The following is a 9,015-nucleotide window of genomic DNA, read 5'->3' as shown; positions in this document are numbered from 1 at the left end:
GTAAATAGAACCATATATATAGTCTAGCAAACGTGGGGTAATATTATGAAAACGTCTTCACCGTAACCAAATGCCTCGAGGATATGGGAGTTCAGGACCTTCACTGTGGGGGTTGTCAGGGTCAACTGACATAACATCGTCTGTAACAGTTTGGCCATGTTATTGTGAGGGACCAGTCTCTGGACAAAGGAGAATTCCCAACGAAACAGCTGCGGCAGTGGGCTTGAACACAGCAGCGATTATGTGGATGACGGAAGAAAACATTCAGTGAGGAGCAGCTGGGCTTTTAGAGGCTTGTGGGCAGCCGTCTAAGGTGCAACGATTGTTCCCTCTAAGTAGCCAAGTGGAGTGAAATAATCAAACACCTAGTCTAAAGGACTGAACAACAACAACAGCAAAATACCCAGCCTCCTGCTGTGCAGCTCATGCCGTCTCAGAGCAGCCCTCCATCAGCTTTCCAAGGCAGCAGGTGGGCAGGACAGGGCTGCCCAAGAACAGAGCTGCCCCAGGATAAGGCTGCTGCCACTGGCTCCTCCTCTGGGGGCCTTCTGGCTGAGAAGCCAGACAGCATTAACAAAAACAAATATTTGTGGGCAGAGACTGTGCGTATTTATCCCTTAGATGGATTCAAACCACTGACCTTTTTGGTCACTGTGTTCCTTGCCAGCCTCCTTAAAAGTCTAGTAGACTACATAAGATTCTGCCTCCAGGACCCTAAGACCAGATGTATTAGTTGGTGTCTGGCTTCCTCTGTTGATAGCTGTGAGAGGGATCACAATAGATCTTCATCGGAGTGGGAGAAAAATGTGAAAGAAAAATCACACAAAAAACTAAGTCCAAGGGTGATTAATCTTATAAAACAGAATGCAGGGGAATGATGGTATGAAACACAATATGAATGAAGACTAGGGTGAAAAACAATGTGTAAGAACTTTGTAAGCAAATCAATTTTTTTTTTTTAAAAAAGAAGAAGATTGGTAATCCCAGAACACTTAATTGTGCTCATACAAAAATCTTTATTTTTTTTTCTTTTTTTTTTCTATATTTTATTAATTTTCATAAACATTTACAGAGATTTTGGGTTTCCATTCATTCATTGTTGCACTATTCTCTCTACCCTCCCCCAATTTGTTCTCATACAAAAATCTTTAAACCGAGAAGCTTTTGTACAAATAGAGCTAAGGAACACTGAGTGGTTTAAAATCAGGAAAGGTATGCATCAGGATGGTAGCCTTTAAAAAGAAAAAAGACCAGGCTTCCTAGTGTTATTAGAGATTGGCGCACCTTCTAAGAGTGTGAACCTCCCTTCAAGCCTGGGACTGAACTTCCAATTGAATTGGCCTATAAGGTGATCAGCAATGCTGGGAAGGAGCCTGAGCTTTGGAGGAGTCAAACCCTCAGGACAGAAAGGACAGTATTTGCTCAGAAGTTCAGAGGGATGCATAAGGATATATATCTATATACATGGAAACACATGGGGAAGATGTGGGAAAGAGCACTGTCAGTGTGGGGACTGCCGTCTTCAGAGAGGAGAAGGGAGATGCCATTTGGTCTCTAAACTTCCACTCCATAACAAAAAGCCAAAACCAGAACAAACTAAAAATAAAAACAGAACCAAAATCTTACAGTAAGTAAACCTTTTTAAAAAGAAGTCAGTTGTTGTTGTTGTTGTTGTTAGTTGCCGTTGAGTTGACTTCTAACGAACCTATGAACAACAGAAATCAGTAGAAACTTGTTATTTTATTGAGATAGGGAGCATATTAGACTTAATATTTCTATACCATATGTTAGAAAACTATATACCTTTTGTTTGCAACAACACTTCTATAATTTACACAGAGAAGATGCCTGTCTGAATTATCTTTTTATTGAGATACTTTTTAAAAAAAAAACTTGGGCACAAGTTTAAAATCATTATCTTCTGGAGTTACTTTTGTGAGAATGTAAACTGTTTACATCTAAAGAACATCTAGTAAGTATGTATTAGCAAGGAGTTCAAATCCCCCAGCAGCTCTGAGGGAGAAAGATAGGTGGTCTCTTTCCTTGGATTTTTACAGCCTCTGAAAACCCGCTGGAGTATCAGCTATGAACAGTTCTGACTCAAGTCAATGAGTGAAGGCATGATGGTGATAAAAAAATATCATAAAGCTTGAATAGCTTGGAAGGGTGGAGGGGCGGTACGGCAGAGGAAGACCCTCCAACAGGTTGGGTGACGCAGTGACTGCAGCCATGTACTCATCGGGTGTCAGAGACTGAGGATGGCACAGGCTAGGACAAGGTTCACATCTTTTGTCCATAAAATTGCTATGCGTTGTACTTGACACAGTGGGACCTCACAACAACAACAACATTTTTTTCCCCATTATAAAATAAAATACAGGGCATCTAAGAAAAATTATTATCATAAACTCAGGGAAAAGGAAGAATGAATATGAAATAAAAGAAGCTAGCAGGAGTGGCATCCACTTCCTAAACAGCATGCCTTGGGAAGCTCTGTGAACTTTGAGAAATGACAGTGGTTATAGAAAGGCTTCAGGTCTTTTGTTCGTAGGGTCGCTAGTGGAAATCAACAGCAGTGTTACATTAACATATGTATTGGAATACTTTGGCTTTTGTTTTTTAAGTCTGTCCATACAGAAATTGGAACACGTTTTCCCGAGTTAAAATCATACTTTTTTATAATTTTGTATTCAGCTCATGCTGCTTCTTTATCATATTAATAATTAAATGTACCCAAGCTCACATGAGTTATCAGAAATTTCTAGATTGTTAAGAATGAGAATTAATGAGGCAGCTCTGTGTGGCTTCTTTTCCTAATAACATCTGCATAAAGGAAGTGACCCTGCTCCACTCTTTGGCAAAAGAAGGAGAGAATGGAAGCCGAGACTTCTGCACCTGTTCCGATCTTCTACCCGCCCAGAGGAGAGAAGCCGTTAGTGACCCTTTGCATTGCTCTGGAGTAACTCTGTATGCCAGGTATTTTTCCAAAGGACGTTAAAGCAGAACTGTAGTAAAGATGAGTTACTGCATCATGTCTTTTTCTCTTAGCTGCTTTTTCATGCAAAGCACTAATAGATGAAACAGAACAGGTGGTAATTGCTATCGACACATTGAGACTTGTGAATAGCATCTGTTTATGTCTCTTTTACCATCAAACGGTTAGCATAACCTCCTCCTCGCTGCTCTCCTCTATGGATGATGGGAGTCTATTGTGAGTCATTATAAGGTACTAGCTTCCAGTCATCTTTTAATCTGATGAAATAAGTGGAGAAAAATGTCCATCTGCCAACAAGATAGAACTGTGGTTTGAGCTGAGCAATTTGAAATAAGTGATATGAGACTTCTGAGGGCACTAGGAATTATTGGATCAAATGACATGGGTCAGAGAATAGATTCCAGGCTGGAATATATTCTTACATATATGCAGATTTAGGGAACTGTGGTGACTTACTGATAGGAGGTGGTTTTGGTGCTGCCAACACAAGTGGTTCCGTTCCACCAGCTTCTTTGTGGGAGAAAGATGAACATTCTCCTCCTGTGTGACTTCAGTCTCTGAAGACCAGCTGAAGGATCATCTGCGAGTCACTTCTAACTCTCCAGAACACAAGCGCCATAATAACATGCATATTTAAATAGGTGTGTACTCTCAGTGTCTGTTTGTGATTATTGGCTGTGCAGAAGCATTTGACTGTGTGGATCCTAACAAATTCATGGCTGGCATTGAGAAGAATAGGAGTCCCGGAAGAATTGAGCTCAGAATACCACGAAGCTGTTGTCTGGATGGAGTAAAAGAATACTGCATGGCTTAAAATCAGGAAGGGTGTGTGACAAGGTTCTGTTCTTTCTCCATACCTATTCAGTCTGTAGGCTGAGCAAAGAGTTCACATAACCATACTTGATCATGAAGAACGTGACATGAGGATTTGAGGAGGGCTCATCTACAACCTGCACTTTGCAGATGGCACAACTTTGCTTACTGAAAGTAAAGCAGATTTGAAATACTTGCTGTAGAAGATCAAGGACTACAATCTTCAGTAAGAATTATGGAATTTGCTCCAGGACTTAAGAATCATAAATGGCATAGCTGAGCCTCTACATCTTGTGGTTCCTAACTGGTACACTATAATAGACAAAGTGCTAATCTATAGGCCTTTTACTGTAAGAACCACCTTCCCTCTGTAACTTGATTTGTGCCACTACTAGAACCTCTACTCGGAATATTATTGCTTGTTAATTTTTGACTCATGTACTTTTAACTTGTTAGTTAAATTTGTGTCTTCTAGGCTGCAACACTTCCATGATACATCTTTAAGGATATGAACATGTATGGCTAAGCACAGTTGTTAACAGAGCATCTAAATTCCAAAATCAATCTCCATAATAGTCTATGTGTTTCCTACTGCCAAAGGGGCCCTTTAGAGTAGTGAGAGAAGATCTTCACCCTGAAACCCACAGCGTCCCTTTTCAGCAGGAAGTAGCTAAGAGAATATGCCGTCCCCTTTTCCTTATGACTCAGGGTGAAGTCTCTCTCAGGGAGGAGTGATAGGGAATGGCAAAGGACACACTGACAAAGAAGATTAATCAGAACTGGCTTTGACAAGCACTGTGGCAATTGGACAATTAAAACAGACATTCGGGGGGGGGGAAGAAGAACGAACTTGGGAGGAGGGTAGAGAAAACAGTGCAACAATGAATGAGAACCCAAAATCTCTGTAAATGTTCATTAAAACTAATAAAATTTAATAATAATTTTTTTTAAAAAAGCAAAGGTCCTCACTATAGGACCAACAGTCAACATTCTGATCAATGGAGAAAGGATTGAAGCTGTCATTGATTTCATCTTGCTTAGATCAACAGTTGACACCTTTGGAACCAGGTGTCAGGAAATCAGGAGACAATACAATGGGAAAGTCTGCAGTTGGGGACCTCCCATATGCTGAAGAGCAATGATGTCAGTTTGAAGACTAATGTGCACTTGAGTCAAGCCATGGCCTTCTCAATCATACAGTTGATGTCTTTGAATTGTGATGGTGGAGAAGAGAACCGAGTATCCCACGGACTATCAAAAGGAGAAACAGGTCTCAGAGAGGGTACAGCCAGAGTGCTGCTTGGGGATAAAGAAAGCAAAGCATTGTCTCTCCTACTTTGGGCTTCTTACTAGAAGACACTATTACTTGAAGGGGGGACATACACTTAGACATATGGAGGGTCAGCAAAAAGGAGGAAGACTCTCAACAAGACATAGTGACACAGTGACTGTAACAGTAGGCTCAGTTATGTCAGAGTTGATGAAGATTGTCCAGGATAGGACATTGTTCAGGCAAGAGATGTACATACTCAGAGCCTCTGAAACAGGATAAAGTGGTTGAAAACTAAATGAGTGAAGCACTGTGTGTTTTGAGAGAAGGAAGTTGTTGTTGTTGTTAGGTGCCATTGAGTCAAGTACAACTCATAGCGACTCTATGAACAGAAGATCTGAACCCAGTTCTGTCCTGCACCATCCTCACACTTCCTGACACACAAGAACCCATTGCTGCGGTCACCTTGTCAGTTCACCTAGTTGAGGGTCTTTCTCTCCTTCACCGACCCTCCACCCTTCCCAACATCATGTCCTTCTCCAAGGATTAGCACTTCTTAGCAATATGTCCAAAGTATGTTAGGTGAAGCCTCATCATTCTTGCCTCCAAAGAGCACTCTGACTGCACCCTCTCCAAGATAGATCTATTCCTTTTCTTGGCCATCCATGGGATGTTCAGTGCTCCTCTCCAACACCACAGCTTAAAGGCATCAATTCTTTATCTGTCATCCTTATTCATTGTCCAGGTCTTGGATGCATAGCTAGTAATTGGAAAGACCATGGCCTGAATGAAATGCACATTAGTCCTCAAACTGACATCACTACTCTTTAATAGTTTGGAAAGTTTCCCTAAATGCAGATTTTCCCATTGCAGTGCATCTCCTTATTTCCTGACTGCTCGTACCAAGGGAGTTAACAGTGGATCCAACCAAGATGAAGCTGTTGAATTTCAGTCTCCTCTCCATCAGTCATGACACGGCCTGTTAGTCCAGTGGTAAGAATCTTTGTTTTCTTGATACTAAGATGCAGTCCATACTGAAGACTAAGTCCATCCCTTGATTTTCTGCAACAAGTGCTTCAAATCCTCCTCACTTTCAGCAAACAAGGCTGTGTCATCTGCATAACGCAGGTTATTGATGTGTCTCCCTCCAATCCTGATGCCACACTACTCTTCATAGAGTCCAGCTTCTCAGATAATTTGCTTAGGATGAAGATTGAATAGGTAGGGAGACAAAATACTTCCCTGATACACTCCCTTCCCAACCATGCAGTGCTCTCCTGCTCTGTTTGGGGGTGGGGGTGGGGGAGAGAACCATTTTATCATGTTTGGGGTATCAGTGAGGAGCCCTGGGAGTGTAATGTGTTACACGTTGAGTTGATCACTGTAAGTTTAAACCCACCTGTCGCTCCGCAGAAGATGGCCAGTTTCTTCCCATAAAGCCTTGGAAACTCTGTCGGGAATTGTCATAACCTGGAATCAACTTAATGACAGTGGGCTTCGTTTTGAGGTTTGTTCGTTTTTTTCTGTCTTTTAAAAGTCCACTTCTGTGGTATTCAAAGAAGTCTGCTCAGGATAGAAAACAGACACCAATAAAGAACGGAAACCTCCTCGAGGTTTCAGGGGACGTCACAGATATCAAGACCAGTGAGCCAAACGAGTGAAGAGTCTGTTTTTCATTATTTTCCTTAGAAGAGTTCCACTGGAGATTATCCGTGATTCTTGCTTTGATTCTCACAGTACTCAGTTCTTCAGTTGCCAAAGCTCCTGAGATAATTTGCCTCACAAACTCTGAAAATTACTAAGAAGACATTTTAAATTGAGATTTTGCCCTGCAGGGGCAAGGGGAGATGGCTTGAGAGCAGTTTTATTATAACAAGAGCAGTCTGAATATTTTAAGGGTGATTCAGACGGAGAGGAGGAGGCCTCAGCTGGAGGGATTGTAAACTCTTCCTCGTGGTACAGTTTCTTGAGGCAATGCAAGACCAGAATTAAGCTTATTGATTCTTAGTTTGCAAAAAGCTGCAAGTGCTAGGGGTCTAGACAATCCTTTGACGACATCTTCAGAATCTTAAACCTAAATGAGTTGCTTTAAACTGATTCAGGGGCACTTTATTCTTCTCTCCTCTTAAACCCCTCAAGACTTCTGCATAGACGGGGGATTTTTATGACCTGTGACTAATACCTAGTAATTCTGATGGACAATGACTTCTTTCATTTAAGAGCTACTTGAAGAAGGGGAAAAACCTTCAGTGGCCAGCATGGCATTTTAAAAAACCTTGTAAATGGCTATTACTACTTCAGTAATGAAAATGTAATGGCTTGTTAGGTATAAAAATGTCATAAAATTTTTTTAAAGGGAATTTGGGGTTCAGAATGGAAGATTTGTACATAGAGTCATCCTGTTGATCAAGGTGATCAAATGAATGGCCTAGTTTGAGTTAAAAAATCGGGTGTGATTATCTTCTTTTTTTTTTTTAATATTTTATGAATGTTGGAAAATAGATACTGATAAGTGCTGAGGATGTCAGAGCAATTCTTCAGCTGTAATAGTTTTCCTTGCCATATCCTAATGAAGTGGGCTTTGGAAGTGTACAGAGAGGGACGAGGTAAGTGACGGACTCTGGAGAGTCTTGGAATCAAGTGGCTATGTTCTTGTGGATATAGACAACCTCATATCCAGGTTCCTGGGAGGTCTGTGAGGTAGGCGTGTCTTTCCAGAGTCTTTGGATCCAGATAGGCCCAGCCATAGCATCTGGGGCAGCCTCTGCATGCATCTGCTGAGTGCACTTCAGTTTCATCTAAAGGCACAGTTGTTGTTGTCTTTTAAATTTATCTTATTATTATTATTATTATTATGTGTGTGTGTGTGTGTGTGTGTACCGTCAAATAGAATCTGACAGGTACAGGAGGAGATTGCCCCTCCTTCTCCAGCAGAGCACCTGGTGGATTTGAACCATTTACCTCTGGGATTGCACTGTAGCTTCTTGCCACTAGGCCACCAGAGCTCCCTTTAAAGGCACAGTTTTATAGATAAGGCTAGCTTCTTGCCACTAGGCCACCAGAGCTCCCTTTAAAGGCACAGTTTTATAGATAAGGCAAAGCAGACAGGTGCAGGTAAAGTAAAAAAACCCCACCTGCTTATTTGGGCTATTTTTAAAGTTCTATATTTATAAATAATTTGGTGCCAGCAAGATCTTTTTGGAATATCAAACCTTAGGTTGCTTAGATGTAGTGAAGAGCCTGGGATTCAGTGCTTGGAGACCCTCTTTGTTTTCTTTTGTAACAAAGCTTTGCTTTCCTGCTTGCTGTGGGCTGAAGCCGCATGCTGCCCTGTGCACTCAGTGTGGTGATTGATGATGCCACCTCCCCGCCATCCCCTGCGGTGTGTCGCCTCTTACACCAGACCCTACATAATCCTTAGTAATATTTATTATAGTTTAGTTATAGAATGCTGTTGTTGTATTCCATCAAGTCCAGTAGGGCTCATAGAAACCCTATGAACAACAGATCTGACCCCGGCTCTATCCTGTACCATCCTCCTCGTCTCTGACACGCTTAAGCCCATTTTGCAGTCACGTATTGATCTATTTCTTTGAAGATCTTCTCATTCACCTGCCTTCTGCCTTTCCACGTCTAATGTTGTCCAAGGAATAGCGTCTCCTTAAAATAGGCCCAAAGCATGTGAGACGTAACTTCACCATCTTTGCCTCCAGGGAGCATTCTGGCTGTGTCTTATTCAAGACACATCTGTTTGTTCTTTTGGAAGTCCATGGGATATTCAGTAGTCTTCTCCAGCTCTTCACCTCAGAGGCATCAGTTTTTCTTCTGTCATCCTTATTCATTGTCCAACTTTCAGGTGCATAGCAAATGATTGAAAAAAATATATAAATTTAGATGACATTGCATAAATATAATATTTCTTTAAATAATATAGTGT

Source organism: Elephantulus edwardii, unplaced genomic scaffold (assembly GCF_000299155.1).
Source record: "Elephantulus edwardii isolate Elephantulus edwardi_28Jun2011 unplaced genomic scaffold, EleEdw1.0 scaffold00011, whole genome shotgun sequence".
NCBI classification, from domain to species: Eukaryota; Metazoa; Chordata; class Mammalia; order Macroscelidea; family Macroscelididae; genus Elephantulus; species Elephantulus edwardii.
The sequence above is the reverse complement of the archived record's forward strand: the minus strand, read 5'-3'. Positions refer to the sequence as shown.